Source organism: Tinamus guttatus, unplaced genomic scaffold (genome assembly GCF_059628265.1).
Source record: "Tinamus guttatus ecotype Peru unplaced genomic scaffold, ASM5962826v1 Tinamus_guttatus_pri_ptg000357l, whole genome shotgun sequence".
Taxonomy (NCBI): domain Eukaryota; kingdom Metazoa; phylum Chordata; class Aves; order Tinamiformes; family Tinamidae; genus Tinamus; species Tinamus guttatus.
In genome coordinates, this window is record NW_028288891.1 from 195,929 (window position 1) to 214,924 (window position 18,996).

Sequence of the window (18,996 nt, forward strand, 5' to 3'; positions counted from 1 at the left end):
AACCCTAAGCCCTTTAGCCTTGTTGTCCCAGCCATTGGCCGTAGCCCTTTTGTCCTAGCCCTGTACTCCTAGGGAAGGGCCTAAAGCCCTGGAAACAGGGTTATCGAGCGCCTCTGAAAACCTCCCTGCATAGAAAACCCCAGCTCCAGGACCCAGCTCCGTGCAGGCACTGGCGACAATCGACACCTCACAGAGCAGCCAGGACAGAGAGAAAAAAACCCGCTGGAGGTGGAAAAAAAAATCTCTTTCTTTTTTTTTTTTTTTTTTTTTTTTAAAAAAATGCTTAAACCATTCTAAATGCTGCCTACAACCTGGAAAAGGAAAAAAAAATCATTGCACACAAAATCAGACAAAACAACCTGCAACACCCATCCATCCCCACAGTATCACAGCCACCAGCACACACTCTGTCTGCCTGCTCTAGTGGGCAAACACCACCAGATTTGCAGATAGCACCCGGGAATGGGCTGATCGAGCACCTCCAAAAACCGTCCTGCCTAGAAAACCCAGCTCCGTGCAGACATGTTCAATACCAAAAGCAGCCAAAGCACAACTGCCCATTAAGCCAAGCATCACTCCTGCTGTATGAACCACCTGCTTCCAACATTTTCTACGTAAGAGTGTATTGGCATGATGGGGAACACCCCAAAATGACAACCAAAGATCTGTCAGTCAAACAAACAAATTGTTTAACCCCAAACTAAACCCTAACCTAACCCTAACCCTAAGCCCCAAACCCCAGTTCTCCAAGGGTTTTTGCTCCAAGGCAAAAAGGATAACGATGCTGCTCAGTTCTTCTTCTCCAGGAAGAGGGATCATTCCTCTGATGCCCTGTGGCCACGCTCGTCACTATCGAAAAATCCAGAGCATGTTGGCTCCTGAGCCACCGAGACTGATGCGCCTGCAAAAAGAACACCACAGTCACAAACCAGTGGCAAGTTAAAGCTCCTGTTTACACCCCGTCTTCCTTACAAGAAAATCTTCTTCATCTGCAGCTGGCACAAGACCAAAGAGAAACCTAAAACGTTTCCCGTGTGCTCACACTCACCCAACTGACACAGTCCTACAGAACGGCTGCCCTTACTTAAAACGCCAGCAGGATTTTAATCCCGTCTGCTGTCCCACGGAGCAGCCTCACGGCACCTCAGCACCCAAAGCTGCTGCTCAGCTCTCGCCGGCAGCGCGAGGGGACCCACGGGGAGACACTTAACCCGAGCATGCCCGATTCCCTGGTCTTGATGATGTACAGGAACAGGAACAACGCGTGGAGCAGGTTGTTTCTGCCCTGAATGCGTGGGAAGAGAGAAGACTTTGGGGGCAACTGCAAGGACAAGCACTCACACCACTATCTTAGAGAGAATGTCTTATGCAAACCAACGGGCACATCCTGCCCTTAGCTTAGCCACAGCTGTACAGTTTTCCTTCAAATCTTTTGGCAAGATACATTTGCAGGGGGCGTGCACCATAATAGAAACGGTTTAATAACCTGAGATGAGGAAAGACTATAATAGAAACCTCACAAAATGGTATAACAGCCTGGGGGGGTTGCCTCAATACTTACCTCTCACTTAGCCAAACATCAGAAAAAATACTTTTGGGTTTTCTTTTTTTTATGGGTTATCATCCTCAAATACTCAGGATTTTTTACAGCATTTTTTTGAAATGGGCAATCAAGTCACAATCCAAGGCTGAAGAGAAGATTAAAACATGCAGGAAAAATCTGGTAGCTCGGCATTGAGACGAGATGGTTCCCTCCACAAACTCCTAGAAGGAAGCCTCCGGCTTGTTGGCATTCAGGAATAACAGCTCACATCAGAGCTTACAGAAATTAGGGTCTTAGAAGAAGTCATGAGAAAATACACCTGCTTTCTGCACTGAGCCAGCCTACATCTAAACGTAGATGTGTCTAGTTACAATAAATAATTAAAAAATAGAACAAAAAACATACCCAAATCAGTTCTGCTGAACATTTCCTGTCAGCAGAACACACCTAACATGCTCCTACCTCCTGCACGTTGTAGACCTGGCCGTGGTAGATGACCTGGTAGTGCGGTGGATTGATGCTGCTCTGGTAGATGCAGAACAGCTTCTCATCGGTCAGGTCTGTGAATGAAACTCAGAAAACAAAAGAGGGATTTTAAGGGTGCCCATGGGATGCAAGGGACAAACAGCAGCTAAGGCAGCAGCCCAAGAATGCTAGTACCTGGTTCATGGGGTGTCTGGATGAAGTGCTGGGCAGCGAAGGTTTTGCCATCGGGATATTTGATGTTCCGTGGCAGTCTGGAGTCCAGGTAGGTGCAGAAGTTGTGCATAAGGATCTGTGCAAACAAACCCGAATTTCACTTGAATGCCATCAGAAAGACCGAAGAACCAAAGGCTACATCACAGCAGCAGTTCCCTTGCACCATGTTTCTGAAAAAGTATATATTCAAATTCAGTATTGAAATGTGAGACAGCCTTGTTCTGGTGTTAAATTGAAGCAGAAAGACTTTGGGAGATAATATGCAAGCACTCTGGATGCCCCTACTTGAGCAGGAGGGTTGGACTAGATGATCTCTGGAGGTCCTTTCCAACCTCAACCATTCTGTGATTCTGTGATTCTGTCATAATCTCACACATGAGACCAAACACAGGACACAGTCAACCACATTTCTGATTTAATGCTGGTTTAATGCCTTTTTTTTTCTCCATTTTTTTTTAATGCTGGTTTTCCTTCAAATACAGGCAAAGAGGGACAGTGTAAAGATTGTTTTCCACTCCCTGGCTTATCCTGCAGTCTCTCTTTTAACTGTTTCAGGTGAATTATCTCAGGCTGCTGCCCTCACAGTTACCTGTGGGACATCTCAGGGGAGTCTAAAGAAGAGGCTGCCCCCAGACTAACATACACAAGGGCATTTTTGTGATCTGCACAAGGTCCAGGACCCTTGGCATTATTCAAAACTACACTGAGATCCTGAGGATAAGCGAGGCAAAGAGGATTTGGACTTTTTGCAGTCACCCACAAAATGCCTCATGCCGAAAGACGAGCAGCTTTAGGAAGTTTTACCAAGGCATCTTTGAAAACTTACAGCAGAGTCGGTGGGCAAGTCAGCTCCCCACTGCCGGCCTCTGAAGTCCCCTCCTCTGCCCCAGCGGAAGCTTCCCTGGGACAGTTCTGGAAACAACAACACCTATTCAGGTAGTGGCAGTGGAAGGTGCAAGAAAGATCTATTTTGCACTAGCTTTGGGAACCCCACACCTCCGTGTGCATTGCCAGGGCACCACATTCACTGGAAGGGAGAACTGAACTCATAAATGCTTGCATATATTATATATACTCAAGGCAGTTGACTTTACAAGGGAATTTTTATTCGTAATTAACAAACGGATTGAATAGGACACTTCTTTCCCTGCTGTGAGTGAAATGAGAAAGAAAACCTTCTGAAACCAGTCCCGGCCGACACCACCACATTGCTACGAGCAGAGAAAGCTGCCAAAACACCCAGCACTGCTCCTTGCAAAGCAGCTCTCTGCCCTGCTGGGACTGCAGCCCGAGCGTCTCCACTGACGGGGCATCTGGCACCACCAGTGCTTGACCAAGCTCAGCGAAACGCTCCCAAGTCTCCAAGGGAGCACGTACCTTTGATCCATTGAACCAAGTACTCCTTGTTGGCCGTGACACCCAGGTATCACGTGATGGTGAGCAGGCTCTGCCGAATGGCTGTGGCTTCAGCCAGCGCTGCCTGTTTCATGCTGCTTGTGCTGACTTGTGCGCGGAAGAAGAGCCAGCGCGTCACCTGCACCCACGACTCGAACGGGATCAGCCGCCCTGCCAAGGGGTCAACAAACGCACTGTTACAAAGAGGAACTGCCTCCTCTGCTCTAACTACTTGCTAAGCTCAGAGCTCAAGCTCACACCTTAGGCAGTGCCCCACACGCTCCCTGCCCGGCCCCATGGAGCACTCGCTGCCTCCCTCCCAGCACAGAGCAGAAACCCTGTGCAGGGCTGGGCAGGCACAAAACCCTCCCTTGAAGGCTGCCTGGCGTGAGGAAGAAGAAACAAGAGAGAGAGGCTGGACAGGGAAGAATCAAAAGGAATTTTTCAAAGAGAGCAGCAAGGGAGCAGGGAGGTGCACAAGATGTCAGTTCTTCACAGGCATCACAACAGAGGCCTCCACCAACAAAAAACAAAATTATCCCCAACAAAAACAAAGACCACTTCTTCTAATGCTCAGAGCTCTCTCAAATCCACCTCAGATTGCCCTGCCCAACCCCATCAGCATGACAAAAATCTACTACCAAGACCTTAAAGACGCTGCATAACAGACAGGGAGAGCTCAGAGGCAGCTCTCCTTGTAACATGGAATCGTTTTCAGACACTTGAACTTCCACATATCTTAGGAATAATCCTTCCAGGAAAACACAATGCAACCCCACGGCTCCTCCTATCATCCTACCTCCGCTCGGCATTGCAGGGTACCCCATTCTTCTCAGCTGAGCGCTCACAGACTCCATCTCTTGGACAAGCGGCTCTAGGATTGTCTGTATCATTGCCCTCAGCACCTGCCCATACTGCACTCCTACTCCTCACAGGACACCACATGTCACCTGAGGGCAAAGTCACTCTCTGGAGCTCCCGGCTCTCGCAGGAGAAAACCGGGGCAAAGGTGCAGGACACATGAAAGAGGTACTTGAACAAGAAGCTTTATTAGGTTAAGGGATGAAATCAAGACATTGATCCAATTTAATTAAAGCTCCCCTAACACTATCCCTTTGAATCAGACTTTGTCCAGACAGAAGAGTATAGGAGCGTGTTTCACACACCTTGAGCTCATTGGCTGTGTTAAACACAGGGAGTTTCCAGTCAACTTTGAGATCACAGGGATATGTGACCCAGAGCACAAAAGGGCACAAGAAGCTCTGCGACTTGGTCTGTCTCATCTCACATTATAGAGCTATATTAACCAGCTTCATGTAGAACACTTCTCAGGAGTTGTCCACAATGACAGAAGGGTTTCCTGCTTCCCATTGTGCCTCAAACATGAGCAGCACTTCAGTACAAAGACCACAAAGCAAGAAAACCCACAATTCTCGCGGCTGCCACTGTTTTTTCTGTGCTGAGTACAGGCAGCCTGCTCTCTGAGGCAAAAACCAGTTTCCAATTCTAATCCAGAAGGAGAAACATATCCCTTCAGAGACAAAGAGTCTTTGCAAGCTGCAGGAAGAGGGTGAAATGCTTGGGGATTTCTCTCCCTCCTTCCAATGCACTTGATGGAGATCATGGCCAACCCTTTGGAGGAGCTCCATGCTTCTGGGCTCCTCTGGTGCTGAACTTACCTCTTCGCCAGCCTGTGGCACGTCCAGACGACCTTCCTCCCTGCGGCCCAGGGGACACCATGCCACCTGGTACTGGAATTTCCGGAGCACCTTTGCCTGCTCCACCAGCAAACATGTGAGGTTGCAAAACGCTGGGCAGCCGAATGGGGAGCTGTTGTAAACTGAATTTGCTGAAATGACATTCAAGGAACGCACAATTAGTACAAGCAGGAGGACAATAATCATGCAATAGGGCAGGCAATAGCTGTACAGATTCAACTCTGACTGGAAAGACGAGCTCATGAATTATGGTGAGGGAGGAGAATTTTCTAAAGTCCCTGAGGCACAGAGATGGGGAGAATTTACAAAATTCTGCCTCCTGTCTCAATTACTGCCTAGAAGACTAAAGTGGCCAGCAGCCACCTTGAACCACATCCAAGGGAATACCATAGTGGGGGAGGTCATTTTATTTACTAGCACTTCAGGAGCTCGCTCTCTTTCCCAAAATCCCTTCCAGCTATTCTCACCCACAACTCTCTCCACTAACGACTAATAAAACCTACATCCTCCCCTCACCAATCCTTTCAGTCCAAGCAAAGGGATTTCTTTACCCATCTGACAGCTGTGCACTTTCTCTTCTTCCCTTTGGAGGTATCTTTGCAGGGACTTCTGGTCTGTGATCTCCTCATCTTGGCTCAGGAGGAAACGAGGCCGAACTGGTGAAGGGCAGTGACAGCTCCTCATCTTGCTTTGCACTGCTCCAACACTCACGTCGTATGGAGAAGTGGCAGGAGAAGGGCTGAAGCTGGGAAGCTTGGGCAAACAGAAGCAGACACTTGTGTCATATGAAGAAGATAAGACTTCCACTTTGATTTTACAAACTGCAGGAATTGATTGACTCAACAGATGAGTTTATGGCTCTGGAGTTTGCTGCTATCAAGCCTAGTCTGAATCGGGGGAATTGGTTTTTTACTCCTCAGCATTTACATGTGCATTCCTCATTCATGCTTTTTGTCTGAAACCAACCAACTCCTCCAAAACAAATAAATTAACTCTAGGGAACGGATGAATCCTGGAAGGGCAAATGTGCAAAGGGAGCAGACAGCTGCCGGGCACCTCCAGCAGCTCAGGGCCCAGCACGAGCACAGGAGGAGCCAAGCCAAGGCGCTCCCTCGCAGCCAACGCCGTCCTTACCTGGATGCAGCTGCTGCTGGGCCGGGAGCTCAGAGAACTGCTGGAAGAGGCGCTGCTGGCGGGCAGAGCCGGCAGCTGAGGGCCACAGTCTGGGGCACGAGCCAAGGCCAAGCTGGGACGGGCCCCGCGGGGGCGGCCTGGGCTGTAGCTCAGCACGTTCTGGCCCTGCATCGCAGCCCCACACCAAGGGACTCTCCTCACTGACAGCTCCTGCACTGGAGCTATCGGCACCGCTGCAAGAAGCACAAAAACACAGTGAGCCCTGCACATGCAGCAGCCTCCAACTCCCCTGCTTCCTCTGATTCCACACTGCAAAACACAGACATGCAGGTTGCTCTGAAGGAAATTCAATGGTGCTAAAAAGCCCTCCTCCCAGCCCCATGGGGAGGCCACAAATTCCTTCTCCAGCTTCATAGAGGGTCTCACCAGCTGCCCTTTAACAGGCTGCTGTCCTCTCCTTTTTTAGGGCTTCTTCCCTCTTCAATTCTCCCCACAATCCTTCACCAATTTTGCATTTTTATTCTGCATTTTAACATGCTGCAGGGAATTCATCTGACTGCTGTGTTCAGACTAAGAAGCTTAGAATTGTGCTTGACCATGATACCAACTGCAAAGAACACAGATAAACAGGGATTTATACTACCTACCTGAGTTCTGTATCCCCAGAAGGACCTGCTGCCTGTGAGTCATGACCAAGTTAGCTGGTGTCCTCGTGTATTCGAAATACAGCCAGAGATCGAAGATGGCATTCAGGCTGAACAGAGATGCAAGTGCGAGTTCTAGAATAAAGAATAAAAAAAAGGTTTATTATGCTAGATGGCATGAGTTATAACTTATTTTTAGTATTAAAAAAGCATCTTTAAAATACATAAAAAACTGTTCTTGTAAGTGCCAGTCTGAGGACGGAGGTAAGGCTTCTTCATGGGTTATTTTTATTCAAGAACTAGTTGAGACAAATCTCCTTTCTACATTAAAATTCATTTATGTGGCTAAAATTTATTTATGGCACTATAATGCTTATTTGTAAAAGTGCAAGGTATTTTCCAGGTAGAACACAAACCTCTACAAGGAAGTTTCACACTCCTTAGCAAGGCTCTTCCACCAAACCTTCTGTCCCTCATCTCTGTATTTGCCTCATTCTTCCTCCTTTCCATCCTCCAAGGGGATTTGATACAGCTCCTTTGGAGTCTACTCCATTGAAAGGACCTTTCATTACCTGGAAATGTGACGCAGCCCCACAACATGGCTGCTAAGAAACTCTTCCCTGTCACTACGGTGAGGAAATTGCCCACAGCTCCAACAGGGGTAAAAGAAAGTAAAATGAAGTTCTGCCTTTTTTTTTTTTTTTAAGTTGCCTTTAACACCTTCCCCAAGAAGAAAACAGAAGCGCGAAATATTCCCTCCTCCCAAAACACACTGACGGGCAGCGACAACTCACCAATGAAGCAGAGAGGCCAGAAGGGGATATTGTAGTAAGTGCTGAGAAGTTTTCCAGTCCTGGTAAGGAAATACAATAAAACAGGAAAAGTTACCAACGGGCAGTAATGGGGTTCTGGGAAGTACCGAGGCCTGCACAAGGCAGAATGTTTTCTGTAACGCAGTCACATTCGCAGCCAACATACATGTCCACGCAGATCATGCCGGCAGTGCAGATATTCAGGAGCCCCCAGGCCCAGAGCACCTTCCGCTCTCCAGCCTCTCTCCTCATCCTCATGCTCCTGTCAAGGAGGGCACCTGCCGAAAGCCCTGGGGCAGGTCTGCGGCAAGAGGGAGACAAACACCCCACAGTTTAGACAGCCACATCCTGGCTCAGCACCACGCTGAGAACAGCAAGAACCAAGAGCAACCTGGACAGAAGGACTTCACCTGAGGAGCTCCCGGTCCCGATTCCCGAGCGGGGAGCAGGGCTTTTGGCCAGCAACACTCTCCTGCAAAGCCTGTGAGCGCCGTCACCCTCTCCAGGGAGAGCACGTCCGTTTTCCCCAATGGGCTGCAGGGCACAGGGCCCCCTTCCCATTCCAAGGGCACTTTTGAAAACCAACATTCCGCAGGGGGCCCAGGCAGCACTGCCTTCCCCTTTCCTGCTCAACATCCCCCGCTCCGGGAGGCCCCGCGAGCGACACATCCCGCCTGCACCGCTGCCTCCTGCCCCCTCTGCACCTCCACGTCCCGCCTCGGAGCCCCCACAAATTACACACGATGCCCCCGACAAAAATGCCTCGAGTTCCCCAATGCCGGACAGGAACATAAAGCTGTAAAAGTAAATTCACTGAAATAATGGGGTTTTGAAGGGGAAAAAAAAGGTAAAAATGAAAAAAACAGCTAAAAAGGAGGGGGAAATGGAATAAAAAGGCTGAAAAAGACAGGTGGAAGGAAAGAAAAGCTGAAAGAGAGGGAGAATGAATGAAAAAGTGAAAAAGGAAAAATGAAGGAAAAAATATAAAAGAGCAAAAAACATGAAAAAAGATAAAAAGGAGAACAAAACAAAAAACTGAAATAGAGCGGAAAAGAAAAAAGGTAAAAGCGGTCAAAGAATGAAGGGAAAAATAAAAGAGGGGAAAAAGGATATAGCTAAAAATGGGGAGGAAAAGGAAAAAATGCAAAAGGGGAGAAATAGGGAAATAAAGGATAAAAGGAGTAATAACAATATAAAAAAGATAAAAGAGGTGGAAATGAAAGAAAAAAAAAGCCATGAAAAGGTGAAAACAAAAAAGATAGCAATGCAAAAAAAAAAAAGAAAAAATCGACAAACAAATGAAAATAAACAAAAAGAGAAGAAAAATAAGAGAAAACAGGAGCAAAACTGTGACGCGGCATGGGACTCCCAGGGCACCTGTCAGCGCCGCCTCCTCCATCTCCTTGTGCGCTCACTGCCTGTGGGCGCCCTTCAGCAGCACCCACAGGCAGGAGGGGAGCTCCGCAACGGAGCCCGTGGGGTGTCCCCAGCGCCCCCAGTGCCAGGGTGCTCTGGCCCAGATGCTGCCAACGGGCAAGGCCAGAGGGGCATCAGGGAGCGCTGCTCACGGGGACAGTGCCCGTGCGCTGGCCCCATGAGCCCACAGCCCTGGCCATGGCCGCGCCCAGGGATGAGGAGGGACGGAGAGCAGCAGGACGGAGAGCAGGGCCTGGCCTGGCATCCCCCGGCAACACCGGACGGCTCCGCAGAGGGCCCTGGCGGCGCAGACGCTTGCGGCGTGGGAGCAGCACAGGGTGCCCTTGGCCTCCTGCGATGGGATAGGATGGACCGGATGGGATGGGACGGGATGGAACGGGACAGGACGCGGGCAGAGCTGGTGCCATGGGGCAATTCCAGCTGTTAATTCTTTCCTGGCCCATTCAGCCCCCCACCAGCAGCAAGGTTCCTTAGTCTGTGCTACCTGAGCTAGAGATGCTCTGTCAGGAAAGAGCAGAGGTGCCCTTAACACCTTCCTTCCTTCCAGAGGGCTTTAGCTGGGAGCCTGGTTCCTGCCAGACTCCAAAATCGAGACTCACACCAGGATTTTTGTATTCCATAAATATTTCCCAACTTTCCTTCATCTGATCCTGAGGAAAGCCATTTCTCATCTTGGGCCTTAGCTGATCCCAGGGATTTTCCTTGACACCTCCATGTCGTGTTTGTTCCCCGGATTCTCCTGGCAGCCTGGATTCTCCTGGCACCCTGCCTGTTTTTGGGATCTGTAGAGCCCTGGCCCCCTGGATCTGCCCCACTTTGACCCCGAGTGCCTCAGGACAGGCCCCCACACTGCAGTGCTGCTGTGCAGCCTCCCGCACGGAGCCCAGGAGGCACTGCCGGCTTCAGGAGCTGCATTTGGGCTTGGTCACAGGTTGGGGAGATGACCGTCTCCCAGCTCCCCAACTGCTGAAGCTTGTGAGCATCCCCACAAGCAACATCCCTCTCCTCTGTGTCCTTGCACAGTCCTGGGGCCAATGTTGCAGAAACCCCATCCCCTTTGAATGCTGTCAGAGCTGCAGCTTTGCAGCCACTGCAAAGGGCAGCAGGTCCTTTACTCATTCCTTTGGGTTGCTTATTTGGCCTCTAACACCCTGTCTATGGCACAGGGAGCTGCACTTCACACTTGGAGTCTCTCCCCTTTCTCTTCCCTGTCTCCTCTGTGTGCGCTCAGTGTCCTCTATGCACCAGGATCGTGGGAAATACTGGTTTGGGCGAGTTTCCTTGAAGCTGTGACAAATTGTGGAGCTGAAGGCCTCATGGAGGAAAGTCTGGCACATGGCTGTTTCCCCACATTCCCTCCTGCTCCCATCCTGAGGGCTCCAGAAGGTCTCCAGGAAGAGCAGAGCTTTTGGTGTTGGTGACTTGGGTTTCCTTTGACATCCCCAAGTCCTGCCTGGGTCGCTCTAAGCAGCCAAGAAAATCCCTCTTCTCTAGGGTCCTACATCAGAGGTTTCTCCCTACTTTTGCACAGAAGCGCAGGTGACTCCAGGATCCCCCTGAAGAGCATTTGCCCACATCACGGCCCAGGGCTCCCAGGAGCTGGTGGCTCTCCCAGTCCCCTATGTCCTGCTTAAGCTGACAATTTCTAATATCGCCTTTCATCTACACTCCATAAACCTTTCCAAATAGCTGTGCAAGACTTGAAGAACATTACAGGAGGAAACACTGTTTGTCAGAGCTTTCTGCTTTTTAATGAGCCCTATGGCATATTTTATACTGAGTTCATGAACCGCTCTTGCTGAGAGGAGAATGAACAAAACATTCAAGAATTCAAAGTCAGTCGTTGACTCCTTCAGGGCGGCCTGTTGCACCACAGCACTAGCCTTCAAGTGACATTTCTTCATCATAATGTTCAGTCTGAACTATCCAAGCTGTTTTACTATTTTTTTTTCCAGACATTTTCCAAACTGCTTCCCACTATCAAGGAAATCTCTTGGCCATCCCACAGTGTTGGGAACAATATAACCCTGTCTATCAGGACTGACTGGAATGTGAGGAAGTGGGGACTGGCCTGAGGAGAAGAAGCTGGGTTTTAGGAGCGAGGCCATATAAGCCAGTGGTGCGTGTGTGTGTGAATAAGGTGTAAGGGACTGTTTTGGATTGTGTTTGTCTCAACATTGTTGCCATACCATTTGGGACTTCTTGACCTAGGCAATCCTGTCTCTGGGAAGACTGATATTAGCTGGAGGTGTTTTATCCCCATACAGTTTATGACTTCTTGGCCTTGGCATCCTGCCTCTGAGAAGACTGTCAGATCAGCACGAGACCCAAACAGTGCTCAGTGGCGCCTACAGAGTGGCGCTTGCACGTGAGCACGCAGCACGTACCAAAGCGGGCGGCCTCTTCAAGAACGGGGACATAAAAGGAGCACGTGTTCCCCCCGGGGTGCGTGGATCATCACCTGCACCAAGGCACCTGCACCTGCACCGAGGTGGAGCCAATGACACCTGGCTGGACCGATGGTGGTGGTAACTAATTTTGCTGCCTCTCTCCCGCTTGCTTGCTTGTCTTTCCTTTTCCCTTCTTCTCTCTGTCCTATCATGGTTATGAGAATAAAGTTGACAAGGTTGTATGGCATTTGACCCTGTTTGTGTCTTAACCTTGCTCTTGGGATCGTATCGAAGCCTCCCCCGACACTGGATGGGGACCGGATCAGCTCCTTTCGCTGATGGTGAAGAATCAGCCACTGCCACTGTTGATGGGGGACCAGCTCAGGTCACTGGTCGTTCAAGATCAGCCAAGGCCTCTTCTGCTGAAGGTGCCACAGGAGTAGAGAGCTCAGCCAATGCTGCTGCAGGTGAAGGATCAGGCAGTGCAAGTAGGGGCTCAAGATCAGCCAGTGGTGATGGTGGTTGAGAATCAGCCAAGGCTGCCTCAGGGAAGGATCAGCCAATGCTGCTGGTGCTGAGGGATGAACTGGTGTCACCAGTGGTGAAGGATCAGCAAATGCTGATGGTGGTGAAGGATCATCCCAAACTGCTGGTGCTGAGGGACCAGCCAGCGCTGCTGGTGGTTCGGAGTCAGCTGGTTCTGCTGGTGGTTCGGAGTCAGCTGATTCTGCTGGTGGTTCAGGGCCAGCTGCTTCTGCTGGCGGTTCAAGATTAGCTTATGTCACTTGTGGTGAAGGACCACATGATGCCACTGGTGCTTTAGGATCAGCTCCTTTCCCTGATGGTGAAGGATCGGCCACTGCCACTGCTGACTGGGGATCAGCTCGTGTCACTGGTTATTCATGATCAGCCAATGTGGCAGGATGAGCAGGTGCCACAGGAGCAGAGAACTCAGCCAATGCTGCTGCAGGTGAAGGATCGGGCAGTGCAAGTAGGGGTTCAAGATGAACTAGTGGCGATGGTGGTTCAGGATCAGCCAATGCCTCTTCTGGGGAAGGATCAGCCAACGCTGCTGGTGCTGAGGGATGAACTGGTGTCCTCGATGCTGAGGAATCAGCTGGTGCCACTGGGGATTGAGGATCAGCCAATGCTGGTGCTGAGGGATGCGCTGGTGTCCCTGTTGCTGAGGAATCAACTGGTGCCACCGGGGACTGAGGATTAGCCAATGCTGCTGGTGCTGAGGGACGAGCTGGTGTCCCTGGTGCTGAGGAATCAGCTGGTGCCACTGGGGACTGAGGATCAGCCAATGCTGCTGGCCATGAAGGAGCTGCGGGTGGTTCAGGCTTAGCTCGTGCGCTGGAGGTTGGCACTTTAACAAGCTGCTTGTGACACCTTCAGGCTAGGAACAGAGCTCGCCCATCACAGATGGTTCCACTCACTTGTGCGAGCAAGACTGCAGCCAAGGTAGATTCTGTAAATGGCCATCAGCATCTCCACACTGCTTGCACTGCGTTATCTGCTGGGGAAGAGCTCAGTGGAAACGCTGCGCCTAGCACCTGCCGCAGGTTCTGTGCCCACAGGCTCCATCCATCCCATGTGGCCTTTCTTCTGCTCTGCCCTCTGCTCCTGTCGGCCTCCATCCCCCATTGCATCCCTCCCCCTTAGTGTCTGTTCCCCATTGCATCCATCCCCCATTGCCCCTGCTCTCCATGCCTTCCATGTCCCATGGCCAGGTACCCCGTAGTGCCCATGGACTGCAGCATCTGTGCATTGTGGCATTTTTCTCCCACAGGGTCCATGTTCTATTGCTGTCTGTCCCGTGTGGCCTCTGTCCCCCGTTGTGTCCATCCCTCATCGCATCCATCCTCGCTGGTATCCATCCCTGTGGGATCCATCCTCCATGGCATCGGTCCCCTGCTACATCCTTCCTAAGCCAGTGCCCTTTGCCACATGTGTCCCAGACGCGCCCTTAGCTGTCCCGTCTGCCCCTCTCCACATGCATCCCTCGCTGTGTCTGTCCCCCGCCGCGTCCATTCCCTACCACCGCCGTCCTCCGTGGAGTCCATCCCCTGTGTGGTCCATTCAGCCTGCGGCATCCATGCTCCATGGTGTCCATCTCCCTCCACTTCCCACCCCTACCACCTTCGTACCTTGCTGCGTCTGTCCTGTGCCTCCTGCATCCCTCGCAGTCTCTGTCCCCCACCGCATCCATCCTCCATGGGCCCTGTCCCTGTGTCATACATCCAGCCTGGCTTCCAGGCCTGCTGCAGCCCTCCCTCACCATGTCGCTGCCCTGTCTCATGCAGCCCTCATCCACACCTCGCTGTGTCCATTCCCAGCTGTGTGCATCCCTCGCTGCGTCTGTTCCCTGAGGCCTCCATCCACGCTATGTCCCTCCCCTGCCACCTCTCCCTCACTGCACCTGTCCTGTGTGGGATCCGTCCCCTGTGGCATCAGTCCACCCTGGCATGCATCCTTCATGGTGCCCATCCTCCATGGAATCAATCCCGCACCCTGTTCGTACCTTGTGGCATCCATCCTTGTCACCTCTGTCCCTCGCTGCGTCCATCCTCTCTGCCTCTGCCTCGCAGTCTCTGTCCCCTGACACATCCATCCTCCACAGTTCTGTCCCTGTGTCCAGCTCAGTGCCCAGCCTCCATGGGGTCCATCCTGCACCCTGTCTGTACCTGCTCGTGTCCATCCTCATCCCTCGCCACGTCCATCCCCGCCGCAGGCTCTGTCCCCCGCTGCCTCTCTCCCTCATAGTCTCTGTCCCCTGACACATCCATCGTCCATGGCTTCTGTCCCTGTGTCCAGCCCAGTGCCCATCATCCATGGGGTCTTTTCCTGACTCTGTCCATACCTTGTCACGTCCATCCTTGTCACCTCCGCCCCTCACTTGGTCCATCTCCACGGGCCGCCTGGGGTTCCATCCTTAGCAGATCCATTGTGGAGACGGTTCTGCCTCCCTCCTGGCAACTGCTGTGATGGATCAAGCCATGGGGATCCATCCCGTTGCCTTGGCCACTCACATTCCGCACTGCCATTGCTTCCCCTAGAACTTCATCTACCACCGGGACAAAAATGCACTTTTCTCACACAAAAAGTCCATCCTGCGGGCAACATAACTGGTGAGGATAATCCAGGTTGTAAGGTACCCATAGGCTCTATAAGTGCATTAACCGCCTGTAAGGCGCAGGCATTCTCCATTTACCATTTTTCTTAGGAATAACAGGAGTGTTCCAGGGGCTATTGGTTGGGTGTAAATGTCCCGCTGCTGGTTGCTCTTCCACCAGCAGCTGCAGCTGCTGCAGCCGCTCTTTACGCAGGGGCCACTGCTCGACCCATCCCAGCATGTCTGCATGCCAGCTGAGCTGGATAGGCTGCTCCTGGACTAGTGGCCTGTGGGGTGGCCGGTCACTTGTTCGCACAATGGAAACGTCTGCTCCTGTATCTACAAGCCCTGTACATTTAATCCCTTTAATGGTGCATGTCAACAGTGGCTTTTGCTGCACAATTTGCTGAGTCCAGAAAATCTGTGGTTCTCCTCTACCCCCAAAACCCTGTGATCTCCTATTTTGATCTGGCCATTGCACTGGAGGGCTTGGAAAGCGGACTAACCAAGCAATTGGTTGTCCCACATGGATATAACAGGGGGGAACAGGAGTCCACCCACAGTTTGGATTTCCTGCGTGTAATCACCATCAATAACTCCAGGTAGCACAAACAATCCCATCCTTGTTGTAGAGGAGCCTCCTAATAAGAGAGCTTGTTGTTTTTTCCCCCAGGGGTCCAAATACCCTGGTGGGAGCTAACATTACCTGAGTATCATTCCAAGTGACATCTCGGCGGTGGCCAAATCCAGCCCTGCCCTCCCTCTTGCGGCTGGAGGGCACTGGCCAAGCGCTCACTTGCTGCCTGCCTGCATTTCTGTGAGTTGTCGGGCACACGGCCTCGCTGCCCTCCGCCCGTTTCCCGGCTATGGCCACAGGCGATGCCCATTGGCATGAAGCTTAGATGGACATTTGTTAGCCCAGGGATGTCCTTTCTGACAGCATGGGCATAGCCGGGTTGGGGCTGGCTTACCCCCGACCCTCTGGGACAACTTTCCTTAAGGTGGCCATCCTCTCCACATTTAAAGCATGTCCCAATTGCCCCTTTTGGATTTGAGACCTGGCTTTGTGTCGTTAGATGCGCGGCAAGGGCCACAGCCAGTGCATTGGCATGGGGCTCTACAGCACCAATGTTCTGGCTGGCTCTAATAATATCAGCAATGGAAGGATCTCAAGGCTTCATGGGCTGCAATGCCCTTTTACAATCTGAGTTTGCATTATCGTAGGCAAGTTATTTCAGTAGCATTTCTCAAGCTTCTGGATGCTCAACTTGCCATTCTAAGGCCCTTTGCAGGCGATCCAGAAATGCCGAGAAACCCTCTGTGGGGCCCTGAGTGATTGTTGCGAATGCCTGGGTGGTCTCAGGCCCAGCATCTGGTATACGTCACCACACACGCAAAGCCAAATCCCTAATCTGCCCATATACTGGCCTCTGGGAACCGGCCTGCATTTGCGGGGCAGCATGAGGGCCTTCCCCAGCCAACATCTGATACGAGGCCGGCACAGCCTGCAAGACATTGTCCATAGCTCGTAATGTGGACATGTGCTTAAACTCGTCTAACCATACACGAGAGCTCATAGGAGTTAGAACCATGCACGATATTGACTTCCAGTCATGCGAGGTTAACGTATAACTGTCTGCTATATATTACAACAAAGTCATAGTCACAGTTGATAATATTCCGCTCTCTTTGGCCACTTTCCGCAAGTCTTTTACAGGCTCATGTGGCAGCGGCTCCCACTGCGGCGGCGTGTTCGGCCAGTACACAACTGGCATGGCCTTTAACATCTCTAAATTCCCCCGCCGGTCTGCCTCTCTCTTAAACGTATCCCAGCGATCCCACCCCCAATTCCCTCTTACATCCCCATGATCCAGGTCTGGAGGATACAGATCAGGTTCTTTCTCTGGGTCCACAGGGCCAGGGTCAAACCGATCATCACTCGAGGGGTCACCACTCCCTCATACAGTGGTGCCGACGGCGGTGGTGTTTCTTTCTGGTCAGTCTTATCATTTGGAGGAGCCCTCGCTGCCTTCAGGGTAAGCATAATCTGCCACAAGGTGGTCGCATGTTTTGCTGCGGCTGCATCACCATCTGCCATCGCCTCCTTAAGGTGCTTTCTGAGGTCTTCCCACACCTCTTGCTAGAAAGTGCCTTCTTTTGGAAAGGTAGGCACCTTCTCCTGGATCCACTCTAACAGAATTACTAAGTCTTTCCCAGATACTTCCCGGTTCTGCTTGCGCATCGTGTGCTGCAGCTTGTCCAGCCTGCGCTTCTGCCTGGAGACATTCCACCTCCCATGGTTCCCAAGCTGCTCACATGTAATTAGGCGATGGGAGCACTCCGTTCCTGGTTTGGCTGGGCTGCGCTGCCTGGTTCAGACTTCGTGAGCCTCCTTAATGCTAATGTCCCATGTTGGAAGCCATTTGCAGCGTATGATGTGCATGGACTTCACTGTAATGTACCCAAGACCTTTTAGTGAGCATCAGATACAGCTTATATACCGTAGTGTCCCAGATATAATAATGCTAACAAGGCATCCTGTACTGCTGTTCTTGAGGCGGGCCTCCACACCTTTGCGTTTCAGCCGACCCTCAGAGCTTACAGGGAATGGAGGTGGGTAGATTAATCTCCTAATAGGGATACCAAATACTGTGGTAACTATAGGACCACTCTGGCAGCACCAGGTTCACAAAACGTCTGTGGATGATAGGTCCAACCTCATTTAAAACAATTAGTCAAGTTCAAAAATAGTAGGATTTATTCAAATGCAACATTCATAAAGCAGGTTTTGGAGGTCAATACAAGAATTGCTCTGCTACACGCAGGGTTCTTAGTTAGCTTTAATGTACAAATGCACAATAATTACTCCCCTAAAAAGATGGGAAAGGTCTGTCCGCCTAGCATGGGCATGCGTCCCTGAGGTAGAAGAGCTTCACACAGCTCTGGCCAGCGCAACAGGGAATGGGAGATGCCTCCTGCCACCTCTTTCAACTTTTTCTTCCTGTCTCTGGTGTGCCCGTGATGGACAGAGCTGGTTTCCTGCACTGCCGTGCAGTGCTGCCAATGGCCCCGGCCTGCTCCTGTGTTCCCATGAAGCCTCTGTCTTGTTTGAAGCAAGCGCTTGTGCACAAAGCAGGAAGGAGCCAAAAAACCCAAAGGTTTCACGATGACACCAGCCACAGAGCCACCAGGTAATGGACTGTGTCCTCCCATTTCTTTCCATATTGCTGTTAGCAGTATGGAACTGTAGAATGCGAGAGAAGATGACAAACAGCTCGTCCTAGAGACCATCTCTAGGCACATGAAGGCAAAGAGGGTGATCAGGAGTAGTCAGCGTGGATTCCCCAAAGGGAAGTCATGACCGGCTGGCTGGATGAGAGGAGAGCAGTGGATGTTGTCTGCTTTGACTTCAGCAAGGCTTTCGACATTGTCTCCCATAACATCCCTGTGGGCAAGCTCAGGAAGTGTGGGTTAGACGAGTGCACAGTGAGGTGGATGGAGAACTGGCTGGACGGCAGCGCTCAGAGGGTTGTGATAAATGGTGCCGAGTCCAGTTGGAGGCCTGTGGCCAGTGGTGTCCCTGAGGGGTCAGTACTGGTCCCACTGCTGTTCAATTTATTCATGAATGACTTGGAGGTGTGGACAGAGTGGCCCCTCAGCAAATTTGCAGGTGATACCCAACTGGACGGAGTGGTTGACACTCCAGAAAGCTGTGCTGCCCTTCAGAGGGACCAAGACGCATTGGAGAGTTGCTCAAAGAGGAAGCTTATTAGGTTCAACAAGGACAAGTGCATGCTCCTGCACCTAGGGAGGAATAACCCCAGGCAGCAGTGCAGGTTAGAGGCTGGAATGCAGCTCTGTGGAGGGGGATTGGGAGTTCTGGTGGGCAAGAAGTTAACCATGAGCTAGCAGTGTGCCCTTGTGCCCAAGAATGCCAATGGGATAGAGGCCTGCATTAGAGCGACCAAAAGGATCAAGGGACTCGAGCATCTATCTTACAAGGAAAGACTAAGCGAGCATGGCCTGTTTAGCCTGTTTAGGAGAAGACTGAGACCTTCTCAACATGTACAAACACCTGAAAGGAAGATGTAGAGAGGATGGGGCCAAAC

The 18,996-nt window shown here is 51.2% G+C and overlaps 1 pseudogene; it reads right to left on the bottom strand.

The window, feature by feature from the left end:
• Nucleotides 1-849: 849 nt before the first annotated feature.
• On the bottom strand, nucleotides 850-16,985 carry LOC148593625 (transmembrane protein 209-like; annotated as a pseudogene).
• Nucleotides 16,986-18,996: the final 2,011 nt, after the last annotated feature.